This window comes from Lithobates pipiens, unplaced genomic scaffold (genome assembly GCF_037356315.1).
Source record: "Lithobates pipiens isolate NorthernLeopardFrog02 unplaced genomic scaffold, aLitPip1_a1.2 Scaffold_28, whole genome shotgun sequence".
NCBI classification, from domain to species: domain Eukaryota; kingdom Metazoa; phylum Chordata; class Amphibia; order Anura; family Ranidae; genus Lithobates; species Lithobates pipiens.
In genome coordinates, this window is record NW_027507789.1 from 44,379,321 (window position 1) to 44,394,190 (window position 14,870).

Below are 14,870 nucleotides of genomic sequence, written 5' to 3' on the forward strand. Positions count from 1 at the left end.
TTGACTTTTTCAGATGTCACAGCATTTTTACCTGAACTAATCTCAAACCTTACCACTTGACCTATAACCTTGCACCTAATCTCACCCCAAAATGTAAACCTTAAGGAAGAGCACTAACTAACAACTGTTTTCAATGTTCTGACCACCAAAGTACTTGAAGTACTTGTCCCATATATGTTTCTATGTGCTTTGTAAGTCTAGCTATGACGTCGAACAGGGATCCTTCCTCCGTCCCTGGCCTTCTGACAACATAGCTAGTAAAGAGACGACTGCTTGATGAGCAGCGCTTGACTTTAGTGTCGTCTGTGCCCTCGTTATGGAGATTCACTTACTCTATTTGTCTACCCTTGTCCTTCACTATAGTTTACAATTATCATTGAAGGTCAAAGTAAAAGAAAATCCAAAATTGTGGATTGATACCAGAACAGTAATGGAGGAGAAATCCTCCAATGGGCACTCTAGCTATGGTGATCCTGGTGATACCCAGGGATTCCCTTACTTTGGAGGGATTTCCCCTCAATTCCTGTTTTGGCTAAGGGACAAGAAGCAACGGTAAAGAAGTGAAGGGAAATCTCCCCATTGGGACACAGATGATAAAGATGATAGATGGTTTCAGCGGACAATCCGCTCGTGAGTAGGCTAGTTCGACGGACTAAGTATGGCGCATGCTCAGAAAGGATTTACACGGCGAAAGGTTGCATTGCTGTGTATTGGACTTCCTATTTCTAGTCCCGTCGTACGTGCATCCGTGTGTGGTCAAGTCCGTTCATTCAAAAGTAGGACGGACTGTCCGTCGGATTGTCTGACGGACTAAGTTGGCCATACAGTCCGCCCGTGTGTACGCAGCTTTAGTCCCAGTATCTGGGCTGCTTCATTCAGGCGCCTGGTTTGCTCATCGTGCCAAACCCAAAACAAGGGAATCCTTGGCTAAAGACATTTATAGTTAAGTATTCTTGTTACAATTTCCAATATTATTACATTTGTTATCTTTATCTGTTATTATTTAACCACTTGCCTACTGAGCACTTTTATCCCCTTCCTGCCCAGGCCAATTTTCAGCTTTAGGTACTGTTGCATTTTGAATGACAATTGCGCGGTCATGCAACACTGTAAACTAAATTTTTATAAGTTTTTTTTCCACACAAATAGACCACTGGGTTTTTTATGTTTTGCTAAATAAACGAATAAAAAAAATTGTCATAGTTTGTTATAACATTTTGCAAACAAGTAATTTTTCTCCTTCACTAATGTGCGCTGATGAGGCTGCATTGATAAGCACCGATAGCCTGCACTGATGGGCACAGATGAGGGGGCACTGATGGGCATTCATGGGCACTGATAGGCTGAATTGATGAGCACTGATGAGGGGGCACTGATGGGCACTGATAGGCTGAATTGATGGGCACTGATGAGGAGGCACTGATGCGCATTGATGGGCACTGATAGGCTGAACTGATGGGCACTGATGAGGCAGTAGATAAGATAAGATTTATTATCATTGTAAAACAAATCACAATGAAATTACATTTCTGTACTGGTGGGCACTAATGAGGAGGCACTGATGAGGCTACACTGATAGGCATCACTGATGGGCACTGGTAGGTGGCACTAATGGGCACTGGTAGGCAGCACTGATGGGCACTGATTGGCAGCACTGGTGGACACTGATTGACAGCACTTGTGGGCACAGATTGGCTACACTGGTGGGCACTAATGAGGAGGCACTGATGAGGCTACACTGATAGGCATCACTGATGCGCACTGATAGGTGGCATTAATGGGCACTGATAGGCAGCACTCATGGGCACTGATTGGCAGCACTGGTGGGCACTGATTGACAGCACTTGTGGGCACCGATTGGCAGCACAGGTGGGCACTGTTGGGACTGCACTGATAATCAGGACACTGATAATCAGTGCCCTGATTATGAGTGTAGATGTCTCTTTATAGCCCCATACACACTATCAGATTTTCTGATGAGTTTTTCCTTCAGATTTACCAAAACCATATAATATGAGGTCAAACCTTAGGAGTTTCCATTTGTATGCAATCAGTCAGACCCTTCTACTACATGGTTTTGGTAAATCTGAAGGAAAAACTCAGCAGAGAATCTGATAGCTTTAGAGAAGCCAGTTATCAGCTCTCTTCTGCTCTCCTCATGCTGTCAACATGAGGAAAGGAGTGCCGATAACCAGCTTCTGTTGACATCCATGATCAACTGTGATTGGGCACAAGCTCATCACATGGTAAAGAACCACTGATTGACTATCACGTAACCGTGATAAAACACGACCCTCCCTAAAGCTGGCCATACACCTATAGATTATCTGCAAATTTTCTATGGTTAGATGGAAAAAGTGGGAGATTCCTCCATCCACACAGTTTAGCATACATGGAGAAATCTGTTGCACTTTTTCCATCTAACCATAGAAAATCTGCAGATAATCTATAGGTGTATGGCCAGCTTTATTCTATCCAAAATGGAAAAAAACTATTTGCCTTTAGTTACACTTTAATCATTCACTCTTAATTCCTAGGTTGTAGCTAAAACTACTGTAACTCAACAGTCCCATACCAAGAAGTATTTGTGGCAAAAATAGTGGTCTGACCATGAAACACAGAGGTCTACCACCAGAGACCTTAAAAAATCGAAGAAACTGCAGGGTTATCTCTTTCGCAATCTACCATAAACAACTCAGGAAAAAGTATTCTCAGGCAATTAACCTAATAAAGTTCAAGTGTTTTTAATCATTTGAAAACACAAGGGGCTCACTGAAAAACATGTAGACTAATTTAGATTATTTTGATGGATGAGATTTTCAGTTTCCGGAAAACAAGTTAACTGTTTTTTTCGAAGTATACCGTTTGCATGGTTGCAGTGAAATCGTGGCCTTCTCGTGTTTGTGAATCTTGCACATCAAATGCTCAAAGGCCAACATAAATCATTGTTTGCCAAAGAAGCCATCAGGTCAGGATTGGACTCCTGAATTTACATCACCTATTATATAGCACAAGAGCCGCTGCTTAAACAGAGAGAAAATTTCAAGCTACAAATGAAATAAGGCAATCTCAGGCCCATAATTTATTATGTAGGGCATCACGGGAAGAGTATTTAAACTGAAAAAAAAAGATTTAAATCCCAATCCTGGGCACAACCCAGTTTACCTTATTTTTCACTCTAGCAGTGTCCCTTCAGTAGTGTGACCGGACCTGTGAAGCCTCCTTTCCCAGCCCTGGTCATACTCCTTCCTCTTCTATGTACAATGCAAGTGTATTAGCCCTGCATTGTACATTATAATGTTGACAGGCCACCTATCAGGGCTGGGACAAGGGGTGGGCACGAGGGACGGCTGCCCTGGGCACTGCGGTTTTATGTAAGGTGGGGGAGGGGCACTGCAGGAAAACTGAGAGGGGGGCATTTGTGTTGGGAGGAGCAATTGGGGGTGGGGCAGCAGGGGGTAAGAATTGCTAGGAGTGGTGATTTAGGGGGAAGATGTGTTGGGAGAGGGGAAGAGGATTTGTAGTAGAAGAGGTGATATGGTGAAGGGGGAGGAGAATTGTGCTAGGAGGGGAAATTTTAACTTATTTTCCTGCCAGAAATCTTGAATTCAAAAAAACAGTCTGAACGTTATTTAAATTACTGATGAGCATGCATGCAAACACAATTAGCAAATCTATTAAATTCACAGAGCTTGTGGATTTCGAGCTTAAAAATATAAGACCTTAAAAAAGAAGGCTGAGACATAATTTGAATGTTATTCGGATAGGTATTAGATAACTAATTGTTTATGGCTACATGAATTCCAGTGTCATTCTATCTATTTCTGTGAGTCTAGGCGGTCATGGATACACACCCTGGTTGTGGGTCATCATGGAGCCTGGGCTAACAGTGGAATTCTGCATAGATCGACACTCACACATCACTACATCCAGAAGTGAGGGCCGCCCAGCCTAGTCACATAACTGCATGCAAAACCCTTGGATTTGAAGCAGAACTCTACCTTCCTCATACTCTTTTCCCATGAAGCCCCCTTGGACCTTTAAAAAACAAAGCAATATACTGTATTGCCTCTTCTTTCAGCATTCTGCAGGCTTTTCTGGTTGCAAGCAGCTGGCTGCTGGGCAGAAGGTAATGGAAGTTAGGAGGAGCTTTGTTCCTCTGAAGCCTCCATAGGTGTCATCAGGGGAGCAGCAGTCTAAATGGCTGTCCTCTGTGGCCATCTTTAGTGAGGGCAATACTGATAAAAAGCATCTTGTGGTGGTTGGCACGCATTTGTGAAGTGGATAGTGTAGGAACAGGACCCTGCTGGCTAGCATTTAGAGCAAGGGAGAGGTTCCAGTTGAAGAGGAACACCACACCTTGCTTCACTATCTGTGAGCTCTAGAGAGTTGGGACAAGGACCTTCCTATCAGTTTAGTAAGGCGCACCATCAGGGGCGGCCTGTCCATTAAGGGGGCACGGGCACTGCCTCCCCTATCCATGCTGCCGTCTCTCCTATCCATGCATCTGACCCCTTGCAGGATGCCGGGCGGCATGAATTACAGTGGCGGGGTGCTTTTTTGAAGCACTGATTATAGCCAGAGGCTCTAATAGGCTTCCAAATTTTGTGGATGCTGCTGCCCGGGGGGCGCTGCACACCACTGTTCTGCCTATCAGCCACCCCCTTCATCAGATGCTGCTCTGGAAACATAAGTCTATCAAAGTGTGATCTCAAGTGCAAAGACTGTGCTAAAGTACCACCAATGTTAAGAACTATTATACCCGGGTTGCCTGTGATATTGAGGCTCCATTGCTGTATTGTCTGGAAGTGTGGAGTTAGCACCTTGCTGCTGTCTTCCATGGGTTATTTGTTACTTCTACTTATCCAAACATTAATTGTATCACCTTCCTTGGTCTTGGTGTACCTTTACTGTATCTTGGGTACCAATTAACTGGCCCAGGCTACATGGTGACATTACAAATCCTTCTTCTTCTTCCCCAGTGGTGGCTGTTGGCAGGAAATGTCACGTGGGTGCCACTCAGTCCAGGTGTATTGGGATCCCAAGTTGCATGGCGATGCTTCAGAGGGGGTTGGTCTATGACAGCCTGGGCCCACGGGAAGTGGGCTGGATAATACTGGCTGTAATTAACCACTCTAAATCATCCCAAAGGTGTTCTATCAGGTTAAGGTCAGGATTCTGTATAGTCTAGTCAAGTTCCTCCACCCCAAACTTGCTCATCCATGTTCATTTTTGGACCTTGCTTTGTGTACTGGTGCGCAGTCAGGTTGGAACAGGAAGGGACCATCCCCAAACTGTTCCCACAAAGTTGGTAGCATGAAATTGGCCAAAATGTCTTGGTATGCTGATGCCTTGAGAGTTCCCTTAACTTGAACTAAGGGGCCAAACCCAACCCCTGAAACACAACCCCGATAACCTCTCAATCAAATTATTTGGACCAGTGCACAAAGCAAGGTCCATAAAGACATTGATGAGTGAGTTTAGGGTGGAGGAACTTGACTGGGCGACACCTCAACACCATAGAACACCTTTGGAGACTGGGAGCCAGGCCTTCTCGTCCACATCAGTATCTGACCTCACATTTGCGCTTCTGGAAGAATGGTCAAACATTCCCATAGACACACTCCTAAACCTTGTGGACGGCCTTCCCAGAAGAGTTGAAGCTGTTATAGCTGCAAAGGGTGGGCCAACTCAATATTGAACCCTACAGACTAAAGCTGGATACACACTATATCATTTTCTGAAGATTTTTTCTTTACCAAAACCATATAATATGAGGTCAAACCTAAACACTGAAGTTGTTATTGTTGCAAAGGGTGGGCCGTATATATTGAACCCTACGGACTAAAGCTGGCCATACACCATACAATTTTCTTATTCAATTTCCTTTAGATTTACCTTCAACTGTATGTCTGATTGCACACAAATTAAAAGTGTTTAGATTTGACCTCATATTATATGGTTTTGGTAAATCTAAAGGAAATCTATAGAAGAAAATTGTATAATGTATGGCCAACATTAGACTTGAATGCCATTAAATGTGCGTGTAAAGGCAGGCGTCTCAATACTGTTGACACTATAGTGTACATACAGGAAGGGGTTGGCAAGGATTGGGGCAGGGGATGCTAGAGTTGGCCTTTTGCATTAAACACTTATGTACTGTAAATGGATGAATTGTATACAGATATATCTACTAATGGCTGCATGGTCTCAGAATTTTGCTTGTATACTCTATCCCAATGACCATAAGGGAAATCATACCAGTGGATATCATGGATATGTTGAAAGTCTATATCAGCATAAAGGAAACAAGACAGGTAATGCATACTGTTTTCAAAGCTGACAATTTTGCTGACCTGCCTCACAATATCACATTTGTTGCAAAGGCGTAAATGCTCCTTAAATGCTTAGTCCATTAGTCGGAGTAGCAGCGCCCGAACACGATTGGTCTGCAGTAGCGGTAAGGAGCAGAGTGATGGATATTGACCAGCAGTTATAGATAAGGGTGGCCTGACACTTGCAGCCTCAGATAATCATGCACTATGAAGAGGGATCTTCTTCTACTCTGCTAACACATCACACCGCTAGAAGATGGATGAGCCGGAAATGGCTGAGGACCAGCTGGGTCTAGCGCTCAATCAACAAACGCAAACGCTAATTAATCCCCAGAGTAATCACTTGCTTGGCCCATTAATCAACTTCCCCAAAGATCTGGCATAGAAGAGCAGCACCAAAAGGAGAAGGGAATATCTGACGTGCAAAGCGCCAGTGCCCCGGACAAGGTCCTCTAGTGCTCGAGACGAAATTCCAAATCCCCCCCCCTCCCCCTCCTCCAAATGACACGACCGCTATCCCAGCAACACTTTATTACAAATATCACAGTTTTTAAGCTAAATCCTGCAGCAAATTGTACAATATTCACAGTGTTTAACCACTTCATCCCTGGAAGATTCGGCTGCTCAATGACCAGAGCACTTTTTGCGATTCGGCACTGCGTCACTTTAACTGACAATTGCGCGGTCGTGCGATGTTGCACCCAAACAAAATTGACGTCCTTTTTTTCCCACAAATAAAGCTTTCTTTTGGTGGTATTTGATCACCTCTGCGGTTTTTATTTTTTTCGCTATAAACAAAAAAAAACAACAATTTTGAAAAAAAAAAACGCATTATTTTTTACTTTTTGCTATAATAAATATTCCCCAAAAATATATATAAAAATAATTTTTTTCCTCAGTTTAGGCCAATACGTATTCTTCTACATATTTTTGGTAAAATAAATCTCAATAAGCATTTATTGATTGGTTTGCGCAAAAGTTATAGCGTCTACAAAATAGGTGATAGTTTTATGGCATATTTATTAATAATTTTTTTTTACTAGTAATGGCGGCGATATGCGATTTTTATTGTGACTGCGACATTATGGCAGACACATCGGACATTTTTGACACATTTTTGGGACCATTGTCATTTATACAGCAATTACTGCTATATAAATGCAGAGATTCCTGTGTAAATGACACTGGCAGTGAAGGGGTTAACCAGTAGGTGGCAGTGTAGGGGTTAAGTGTTCCTAGGGGTGTGTTACTAACTGTTGGGGGCTGGGCTTTCATTTAGTGAACACTGATCTCTGCTCCAATCACATGGACCAGAGATCAGCGTCACTAGTTGCTAGGCAGAATGGGGAGATGCTGTTTAGAACGGCATCTCTCAGTTCAGCCGCCCCGTGAGACGATCACGTCTATGCCTGCGGCGATCGAGTCCGCGGGACCCGCGACCGGACTCACGGGGGTCCCGACCATCGCGCGAGCTCGCCGGCGGCGGCATGCTCGCGATGGCAGGGCGGCATTACAGATTGGATATACCTGTACGCCAATATGCCTGCCCATGCCATTCTGCTGACGTACATCGGCGTGCGCTGGTCGGGAACCGGTTAAAGAAAGATCACATCACAAAGCAGTGTAGTGCAATGTTTCCGAGCCATGCAGGGCCCCTTCATCAGGCATGTAATCGATCCTTACAAAAAATATTAGAAACGATATATGATTTATTTATCTAGGTAGCGCCACATAAAAACTTTTTATTTAGATCCTTACAATGCCGCCGCCTGCTCCTGAAGCCGATTAAAGAATCGGCTGGGGTGCCGACATTGCAGGCTCCCTGGACAGGTAAGTGTCCTCATATTAAAAGTCAGCAGCTACAGTATTTGTAGCTGCTGACTTAAAAAATGTTTTGGTGGTTCTAGAGCGAGGCATGAAGGTTCCAAGAGTCTTGGGTGATCCTTCAGTCCTGTGTATGGGCTTTTCTAGATGCCTACAGCATGTGTGAGTGCACAGGTGCGCAGAAAGTGTCGATATTGAAGGGGTTAAAGTGATACTAAAGTCTCTTTTTTTTTATTTAAAAATAACAAACATGTTATACTTACATGCTCTGTGCAGTGGTTTTGCACAGGGCAGCCTGGATCCTCCTCTTCTAAGCAGCTTGCTATGGGGGCAACCGAGCCACAGCTCCGTGCGTCCATTCAGACACAGAGCTGTGGTTCGGCCCTGCCCCCTCTCTCTCCTCATTGGCTCACTGACTTTGATTGACAGCTGCAGGAGCCAATGCATTTTTTGAAGCACCTGATTAGAGCAATAGGCTCTAATAGGCATCAAAAAAGGTGAGCTGCGAGCTACACGCTGGGCGCTCGCAGGTCACTCAGCTGTGTTAGAAAAGCGAATTAATATTCGCTTTCCTAACACTAAACCGCCTCTCTGCCAATCAGGTGTTCAGATCTGTTACTCATTACCTGCAACGACAAGCGCTGTGATTGGATGCCTATTAGGCATCTAATTATAGCAGAGGACAGGAAGAGAGGACGGGAGAAGACATCGAGGAGCTGTCCCCCCGAGACATGGTAAGTACAGATGGGAGACAGGGGGCACATTGGCAGCATTTGATATGGAACAATGGCTGCGTTTGATGGGGCACAGTGGGAGCATTGGATGGGGCAAAGTGAGGCTGCATTTGCTGGGCACAGTGAGGCTGCATTTGATGGGTACAGTGAGGCTGCATTTGATGGTCACAGTGGCTGCATATGACGAGCACAGTGGCTGCATTTAATGCTGCACAGTGGCTGTATTTAATGCTGCACAGTGGCTGCATTTGATGGGGCACAGTGGCTGTATAAGATGGGCACAGTGGTTGCATAAGATGGGCACAGTGGTTGCATAAGATGGGCACAGTAGCTGCATAAGATGGGCACAGTAGCTGTATTTGATGGTCACAGTGGCTGCATATGATGAGCACAGTGGCTGCATTTAATTCTGCACAGTGGCTGCATTTAATTCTGCACAGTGACTGCATTTAATGCTGCACAGTGGCTGCATTTAATGCTGCACAGTGGCTGCATTTGATGGGGCACAGTAGCTGTATAAGATGGGCACCGTGGTTGCATAAGATGGGCACGGTGGTTGCATAAGATGGGCACAGTAGCTGCATAAAATGGACACAGTAGCTGTATTTGATGGGGTACAGTGGCAGCATTTGATGACACAATGGCAGAATTTGATATGGCACAGTGGCTGCGTTTGATAGTCACAGTGGCTGTTTTTGATGAGGCACAGTGGCAGCATTTGATATGGCACAGTGGCTGCGTTTGATGGCAAAGTGGCCGCGATTTATGGTACAGTGAGGCTGCAATTGATGGGTTTTTTTTTTCAGAATTTTTCAGTTTGTTTGCGCCCCCCCCCAAAAAAAAAAAAAATTGTGAGCACCAGCTGCCACTGGCACCCATTAGAGGTCTTGTATCTCACCCAGCCAAGTTGTGACTGGACGGTGAAAGAAGTGAGAAGCAGCAAATTGGTGAGCTCATCTCATATGAGCACTCATTGGCTTTGTGTGCTGCTTTTCCTTTTCTCAGTCTTAGCTCTGCTATACAGGGACTCCAAAGGCTGCTACCAAGTCCAATTTAGGTACCTAAAAAGATACATCTGATGATGTATTAAATACATAACTGCATTCATGTTTGTCTTTTATAGCTAGATGATGTTCAGCTTTAAGAAAAGAAACCTCTGCATTATTGGATGTGCGCTTCACTACATTGCTAGATTCAATAGGACTTTGCAAACTCAAGCAGCTCAGCTGTCAGACAGTTTTGCCCATCATATGCAAAAGTGAAGAACTGTAGGCATTCCGATCTGTCTAATGATAGGATAGTCAGCCAGTTAGGAATTAGGAAAAATGTGCTTACTCTGTTTATTTGCTAAGTGATTTCATCTGTTCCAATAATCACTCACAAAGTCATTACTGAAGACTGATCTTCTCAAATCCAGCTCTTCTGACTGCCTGTATGTGTGTGTGCGGATACATACATATATGGTAGAGACATATACACCGATACAGATAATCGTAATCATAATATCCCAAAAACGAAAAACGTGCAGAGGAAACCACTCACACACAATTTTAAAAAACATGATGATCGCAAGGGACTGTAGCACTGACTGTATGCAATGGCAAGGGGTGGTGCGGTGAGGGCCTATTGCTGCTGGCTGCTGGGGGGAAATGTTATCTATTATTATTATCTATCATCCATTCTCAAATAATTATTATGGGGGGGGGGTCGAATATATTGTTGCTGAGGCGGATATATTGTTGCTTGGGGGGATCGATTGTTGTGGGGATCTATTGTTCCAGAGAGGGATCTGCTGTTGAAGGGGTCTATGTTGTTGGCTGCTGGAGGGTCTATTATCTGGTATCGTTATTATCTATTGTCATATTATTGTTGGGGGGTGCATATATTGTTGCTGGGACGGATCTATTGTTGCACGGTAGGATCAATTGCGGGGATCTATTGTTGCTGGAGGGTTAATTGTTGCTGGGAGGGATCTACTGGTGAGGGAGGGGCTATTGATGCTGGCTGTTGGGAGAGTACTCAGAAAAATGTTGTTGTAGATATACAATGACAATAAAGTCTATCTATCTATCTATCTATCTATCTATCTATCTATCTATCTATCTATCTATCTATTGTTGCATTATTGCTGGTGGGGGCTTTTATTTGCTGGGTGGATCTTTTGTGACTGGGCGGGGTTTATTTTGTTGTGGGGGCATCTATTCTTGCTGGGGGGATTTATTGTTGCTGGGGGGGGGGTCTATTGTTGCTAGGGTGGGTCTATTTTTGCTGGAGTATCTATTGTTGCTGGAGTATCTATTGTTGCTGGGGGGGGGTCTATTGTTGCTGGAGTATCTATTGTTTCTGGAGTATCTATTGTTGCTGGAGTATCTATTGTTGCTGGGGGGGGGGTCTATTGTTGCTGGAGTATCTATTGTTGCTGGAGTATCTATTGTTGCTGGGGGGGGGGGGTCTATTGTTGCTGGAGTATCTATTGTTGCTGGAGTATCTATTGTTGCTGGAGTATCTATTGTTGCTGGGGGGGGGGGGGTCTATTGTTGCTGGAGTATCTATTGTTGCTGGAGTATCTATTGTTGCTGGAGTATCTATTGTTGCTGGGGGGGGTCTATTGTTGCTGGAGTATCTATTGTTGCTGGAGTATCTATTGTTGCTGGCTGATGGGGATCTATTTTACTGATTTTTCTTGTTATTAACAAATTGGATACAATTTACTTAGAACCACAAAATGATACTTGGTTCTGAATAAAGGGGCAGTACTGGGAGGTGGGTAGGGGGTTGAACTAAAGGACGATGCTCAGAGGTGGGTAGGGGGTGGTGACAAGAAGTGACTCAGACGCAGTGGCGGCCCGTCCATAGGGGGCGCCCGGGCGCCGCCCCCCCTCCAGGCAGTCACAAAAAAAAAAAAAAAATGAAAAAAAAAATATTTTTTTTTTTTGGAAATGGCCCTTTAAAAAAAAAAAATGAAAAAAAGTCCTTAAGTGCACTGTGTACGAGCGCCGGATACAGTGCAGCGCTGGACACAGTGCACTATGTGAAGACGCCACGTCAACGCAATCACAAGATTGCAGACGCGGCGCTTCATTTGCGGGGTTTTAACCCGCCTTGTGGCGCTAGTACAAATGCCGATCTGCATCCGCCCGGCGCCCATAGGTTTCGCTATGGGTTTGAGTGACAGTGACAGACTAGTTAGCCGTCACTTCCGGTCTTCCCCGACGGATCAGCGCGCCGAGCGGAGGAGGAGAGGAATCCTGCTGGCCTGCTGCACTGTGAAAAAAAAGGTACTGTGAACATCTCCTCTCATCACATCACCTCTACCAGCATATCCATTAATGTTGCTTCATGAAAAAGAAACAAACATGAAAAATAGACTTGATTTACATTTCAATAAGCTTGATTTACATTTTAAATCTTAAGGTAGCCAAAGACAGTTTCTACCTTAAAATATGTATGCTCCTGATATGTCTGTGCTTAAATGTGTGAGCATGATACGTTTTGCATATACCATTGCTAACAATCAAAACAAAACATAAAATCAGTTTCTTTGGAGTTCATTAAAAGACTCATAGGCAATTCTGGGTATAATATTATCAAGAATTTGGACACTGGAAAAAAAAAAAAAAAAAAAAAAAAAACAGTGACCAGTCTGAAATAGCCTTTGGACTCCCAGCATGCCTCAGTATGCAGAGAAGTAATAATAGGAGTAAGATCACAAAACACAGAGGGTAGGACCTCAGGTTTGGTGGTAAGTACAAAATGTCTGTTTTCTCTCTCATTTATTAAGGGGCACAGGGTGCATAGGCGATTCAGATACCCAAAAGCAGTTCATGTTGGCACAAGAGAACCCACACAACACTAACGGGCCCAATAACAAGGACCTTACACCAGAAGCTGGCATCCGACAAGGCTTAAAAGCTTAAAGGGGAATTCCAGCCTATAATGTGTTGTTAAATGAAAGGAGAAGCACAGGCAAAGCTTGTTTGGCTGTACTTCTCCTGGAGTCCTGCGGATCAAAGGGGTGCAGTTTGTTCTGCACTCCTGTGACCCGTTTTCAGCAGATAGCGGGCTGCAGCTCGCTGTCGGCTGATGCCACACAGCCATACCACCCAACATTTTGAGATAAGAAAGAGGGACACCTACTAAGCAACGCATATGAAATATGAATACGCATATGCAACGCATATGAAAACGGCGGTCAAACCACACATGTGAGGTATCGCCGCGATCGTTAGACTGAGCTCAATAATTCTAGCCCTAGACCTCCTCTATAACTTAAAAGATGCAACCTGTAGAATTTTTTAAACGTTGCCTATGGAGATTTTTGAGGGTAAAAGTTTGACGCCATTCCATGAGCGGGCGCAATTTAGAAGCGTGACATGTTGGGTATCAATTTACTCGGCGTAACATTATCTTTCGGAATATATCTAAAAATTGGGGTAACTTTACTGTTATCTTATTTTTTTATTTAAAAAAATTTTTTTTTTTCATAATAAAGTGCGCTTGTAAGACCGTTGTGCAAATACAGTATGACAGTAAGTATTGCAATGACCGCAATTTTATTCTCTAGGGTGTTAGAAAAAAAAAAGGGAAAAAGGGGCAGCTGCCCTGGGCCCTGGCATTGTTGTATGTCCCCAAGCAGCTGACTCATACTTGCAAACTATCCCAGTTTAAATTCCCTTGTCCCTTGAGGTTTTAGTCCTGTGCTATGTCCCAATATCTCAGTGTGAAGTTCTGTTACTAAAGCTGCCCAGCCCTATTGTTGTGTACAGATAACTCACCTGCAGAGTGCAGACCCTGTGTTTACATGTAAATACAGGCATTCATATGTAAATAGCGGCGGACTGGTGGCATTGATATGTAAATAATAGAGTGGCCATTCATATGTATATCATACCAAATACAAATTTTTGCCCAGGGTCCAATCAATATTAAAGCTTTTTTATTTATTTATGTATTTATTTCTTTTTATGTAAAAGGATGAACTTCCGATGCAAAAGGCTGGACCCACAAATCTATATATGATGTGCAGGGTCCTGTGTATAATGTAGAGCCTGGTATGGTCTATAATAATAACTGATAGCTATTGTTTTTCCAAGATAAACTTCAAATTTCTGGCTGTGTTTTTCACATGGCAATATTGAATAAACATGCATCCAGAACAGCAGGAAAAATGTTGTGATCAGATTGAACCTACATTATGTACCCTGTACACTAGTCCTCTGAAGTCTATTGCCACTGTATAAAAGCCAGCCAGGAACTTAGCACAGGGATGGGGGGAACCCCTTATAATGGGCACAGCAGCCAGCAGCTGTACAGGCCCGGGAACTCAGCACAGCCATGGTGGGAACCCCTCATTATGGGCACAGTGAGGCTGCAATTGATGGGCAAGGTGAGGCTGCATTTGATGAAATAGACACTTGCATTTGGCAGCACCATAATCTCTCTTTTAAACTTACCCATACTTTCATTTGACTCATAGGTATTGAACATTGTGCAATTTATTTTCAAAATGACTGAAAATTCGGTTCCATCTTTGAAACTATTTCCCTTCACAAGGCGTACAGATGAGGAAAAAATGAGGTTAAAGGAGCTTGGACCATATCAACCCAAACTGCAAATTCAGCAGAGGTCAAGTGATCGTGGTCGAGTTTACACGCGAAGCTTTTCCACCACTTCTTATAATAAATGGAGTTGGCTAGCTGGATGTGATGTGACTCATGCATATTATTGTTTTCCATGTTTGCTATTCCAAAGTCATGGCACCGACACGCTGTGGATATCAACAGGGGTTAACGACCTAAAGCATCTCACTGAAAAATGCAAGCGGCATGAAACTACCCAAAGCCATCTTGACAATGTTATGAGGCTCGAGTTTTTTGGAAAGCGTAGCATTGGTGAACAGCTAGATGCAGGCTACATAATTTCCATTAGAAGACACAATGAAGAGGTCACAAAAAATCGACACATCCTGTCTAGGATA

At 43.8% G+C, this 14,870-nt stretch overlaps 1 protein-coding gene across 3 annotated transcripts in view; it reads right to left on the reverse strand.

Annotated features, from left to right (window-relative positions):
- The window catches only part of RALY (RALY heterogeneous nuclear ribonucleoprotein), a 361,366-nt gene that overhangs the window by 240,302 nt on the left and 106,194 nt on the right, over window positions 1-14,870 (reverse strand). The gene's annotated exons all lie outside the window — the stretch shown is intronic.